Source organism: Trachinotus anak, unplaced genomic scaffold, assembly GCF_046630095.1.
Source record: "Trachinotus anak isolate AG129_WGS33_773 ecotype Australia unplaced genomic scaffold, CSIRO_AGI_Tana_v1 ptg000017l, whole genome shotgun sequence".
Taxonomy (NCBI): domain Eukaryota; kingdom Metazoa; phylum Chordata; class Actinopteri; order Carangiformes; family Carangidae; genus Trachinotus; species Trachinotus anak.
Genome location: NW_027273868.1, coordinates 2,563,565 through 2,567,758, shown reverse-complemented (window position 1 = coordinate 2,567,758; position 4,194 = coordinate 2,563,565). Strand labels below are relative to the sequence as shown.

At 43.5% G+C, this 4,194-nt stretch overlaps 2 pseudogenes; one reads left to right on the top strand and one right to left on the bottom strand.

The window, feature by feature from the left end:
• Window positions 1-3,113: 3,113 nt before the first annotated feature.
• Window positions 3,114-3,286, top strand: LOC139634838 (U2 spliceosomal RNA; annotated as a pseudogene).
• A 395-nt stretch (window positions 3,287-3,681) lies between these two features.
• Window positions 3,682-3,852, bottom strand: LOC139634840 (U2 spliceosomal RNA; annotated as a pseudogene).
• Window positions 3,853-4,194: the final 342 nt, after the last annotated feature.

Sequence of the window (4,194 nt, the reverse complement as noted above, 5' to 3'; positions counted from 1 at the left end):
CCCCTAAACCCAACCGGTCGAGGCAGACGGCCGCCCACCCTGAGCCCGGTTCTGTTGGAGGTTTCTTCCTGTTAAAAGGGAGTTTTTCCTCCCCCCTGTCGCCAAGCGCTTGCTCGTTGTGGGAACTGTTGGGTTTTTCTCTGTAACAAAGTAAGGTCTTGACCTTACCCTGTAAAGTGCCTTGAGATAATGTATATTATGATTTGGCGCTATACAAATAAAATTGAATTGAATTGAATTGAAGGGAAAGACCCAGACTTTTTTCAGACAGGCAGGCAAAGAAAGAAAGGACAAGAACAGACGCATAGCTATTTTAACCTCAACCAAAATGGAATGGATTTTAATGAAGAAATTAGAGAAATCAAATCAGAGATGTCGGTTTTAGTTGAAATTAAAAGCAAGGGTGTCATTTTAAGAAGCAGGGAATGGGAAATAGAGGAGGGTGAGAAGTGCACCAGGTATTTTTTTAAGAAAATTATTAGTAAAGGGGGGACCATTTTAAAACTAAAAAAAGAAAATGGGTGCACAACAGAGAATATAGAAGAAATTAAACAGATTGTGGAAAATTTTTATGTAGACTTGTATAAAGAAAAGGCCCTTAGAATAGACACCATAGATGAAGTTTTAAAATCCATTGATAAAAAAGTAAAAGACAGTGTGCTTTTAACCCAAGATTTTACCATTCTAGAGTTAAATAAATGTTAGTCAAGTTTTTAAAAAGTGAGGTCCCCAGGACAGGATGGACTTCCCTTGGAATTTGATTTGACTTTTTGGGACATTTTAGCACCTGACTTGATTGATGTTTTTAAAGACTTTGAGCACCTAGACCGACTTCCTGACAGTTCCAGAGTAGGGATAGTGACTCTACTGCACAAAAACAAAGACAAGACTGACCTGATGAACTGGAGACCTATCGCACTTTTAAACTTTGATTGTAAACTTTTTAGCCATCCTTGAGCCTCACGTATGTCCTTGTTTTTAAAGGGGGTGATTCACCTGGATCAAGGTTGTGCCATCCCAGGGAGGAAGATCACTGACAGCCTTGTACTGATCCGAGACACCATCTTTTACGCGAGAGACAGAAACATCCGGCTAGTAGTCCTAAATTTAGATTTTGAGAAAGCCTTCAATCGGGTCTCACACCAGTACCTTTTCAAGATACTGCAAAAAATGGGGTTCCCAGAAAGGTTTCTAGCTTGGGTGGGATTGCTGTATCAGGACATTACCAGCAAATTTGTGATTAACGGGCATTTGACAAAAGCAGTTGATATTAACTGTGGTGTCCGTCAGGGCTGTCCTCCTATACATATCATGTATAGAACCGCTGGCACAGATCTTGAGAAGGGATCAATGAATCAATGAGTTGGGAGTACCGGGGAGTGGGGGACTGGACACCAAGTGTGTTTTATACATGGACGACATGAACATTTTATGCACCAACCTTTTATCTGTCAACAGGACACTGGACTTGACTGACTGGTTTGGACAGGCTTCTGGGTCAAAGTTGAACAAAAACAAGACCCAAGCCCAATTTTATGGACCATGGACAGCGACTGAGATGACAGAACTCCCTTTGACTGTGACCCAGACTGATCAAAAAATACTGGGGATCAAATTTGACAGGGAGGGAGAAGGGACAACAAATTGGCCAGACATGGTAGGGAAAGTAAAACAAAGACTAGGATATTGGGGACCTAGAGCACTGACTATTGAAGGAAAGGTTTTAATCATCAAAGCGGTGATTTTACCTTTGCTTTTACCCATCAGTTCTGTTTTTATCCCACCTAGGAGAGTGCTTTTAGATCTGGAATGAGCCATCTTTTATTTCCTGTGGGGCTCCAAGTGGGAGAGACTGAGGAGGGAGGTTATGAAAAGGCCAAAGGAGTGCCTGACCTGTACTTGTTTTTAGGAAGCTGATACACTGCACTACACCTCACACAAGCCACAGACCCATCCGGAAACCCCAAAACTACAGCTATGACACGTTTCTGGATGGGGTCGTACTGCAGACAATTGAAGATTTTACCTACAGATCTTAAAGTACCTGTGTCTTTTAGCCTGCCACCAGCCTATGCTTTTATCCAGATGTTTTTAAAGCATTTTAAACTGGAGCAGGAGGAGCTGCATATTTTAACCAATGAGCCAGTGAGTCCAGTGCACGGGTTCGCATTTGGCGAGCCCTCAACAGTTTGGCGCAACGTGAACCATTCTGCTCTTCCAAACAGACTCCGGGACCCGTCATGGATGGTGGCTCATGAGATTCTCCCAGTCAGGTCCGTCATGCACTCCCAGGGCATGTCAGCACGCTCAACCTGCCCCCAACCTGGTTGTGGCGCACCAGAGTCCGTGAGGCATTTGCTCTGGGAGTGCAGCGCTGCCATAGACCAATGGGCAACAGCCGGCTCCTTGCAATTCCCGTACTTGCCAGCAAGGGAGGTCCTTACTACACAACTGGTGCTCTATGGGGTGAGCCAAAAAACACTGAAGAAAGATGACTTTGCCCAGATGTGGCTCACCCTAGCCGCCATAAAAGACGCCATTTGGATCTCCAGAAACTTGCTAGTAAGAAAGCACATGCAGATCCCCCCCCGTGGCTGTGATCCAGATGGCTGTAGGTGGTAGGCCTAGGACACAGCCACAAAGAAGCATCACCTCTGTGTCCATTCGGACGAAGGAGCACATGAAAAGGTCAAAGCAGCGGCGGCCAGGTTCTCCAGGTGAGGCAGGTAGGAAGGAGCAACAGGGTGGGGATCTCCTCTGAGCACCACGACAGGATCCCGAGAGACCAAATGTTTGGGGGAGCGGAATGAGTGACCCTGGGTAGGGACTCACTCTGCTCCTGCACAAAATTAGAAAGAAGAGAAGTTTTAAACCAATGCACTCCATTTTAAAGATTTGGGACACTCCATGTTTTTTTTTCATTTGTGAGATGGATTTTATGTTTGATAACAGTTTTTTGTATTTAAATGTAAAACCTCTTGAAATATTTGTTTTTAATGTTTTTAAAAAAACAATGGTTTTACAATTATTTATCAAATTGTTGTGTTTATGAAGTATCCTTTGTATCTCAACATGTAAACCTTCTTTGAAATATACTTGAAATGAGTGTCAATAAATCTTTTCGAAAGAAAAATCTGTTCTTATCAGTTTAATATCTGATATGTCCTCTATCCGAGGACAACATATTAAACAGATTTTAAGAACTGGGAGCTGAAAAAGGGGCTTGCTCCGTTCACTCCACGCATCGACCTGGCATTGCAGTGCCGCCGGGAACGGTGCACACTTCTCTGGCCTTGTGGAAAAGCAAGCAATGACGCAAACGTACAGTTTCAAATTCCACTTTAGCAGTGGCTCAAAGAAAGTGAGTAAACCTGCCCCACAGCAGTTATCCCTCACGTATCCTGGAAGGGCTGCTAGCCTCCAATGAACATTTATGGGCCACGGCAGGTAGAGGAAGGCTCAAAAAATGCAGGGAGAGTTTGAGTGCTGACTGTGGGCAGAGCATGGACCAAGCCCCCCATTTTTTGCTGCTCCTGAGGAGAGAGGTGTTTTGTGTGTGACCAAAATACAGGGAAAATGCGGGGGGGGGGGGGCAAGTTGACTCACTTTCTTTGAGCCACTGACAAAGTGGCATTTGAAACTGTACATTTGTGTCATTGCTTGTTTTTCCACAAGGCCAGAGAAGGGTGCACTGTTCCCGGCGGCACTGTAATGCCAGGTTGTGGAATGAACGGAGCAAGCATCTTTTTCAGTTCCCAGTTCTAAAAATTCATTTAATATGTTGTTCTCATATAGAGGACATATCAGATATTAAACTGATAAGAACAGATTTTTTTAAATTAATGAATTTATTTTTTTGATTGCAATTCCAAACTCCAAATCAAGAAACACAGCAAAGAAGAGAGATCACATAACATGTGGTCCACAAATCCAAAACCCAAATTACATACCCCATAAAACTTTTGCTTAAACAACAAAACAAGAAACAGTTTTCACTAAACATCCTATTCCCCCTGGATTTCACTCCATCAGTCCAAAACCCCCCTTCCACCTCTCTAAAGCAGCATGCATTCCCCACTTCAGAATGTCCCTCTCAATTCTCCTCTTCAAGTCTGCTTTTACTCTCCTCACCATCCCCTCTACTCTACTGCTTCTGTTTTTTCTTATTAGGTCCTGTTTAGCCACCAACAAACT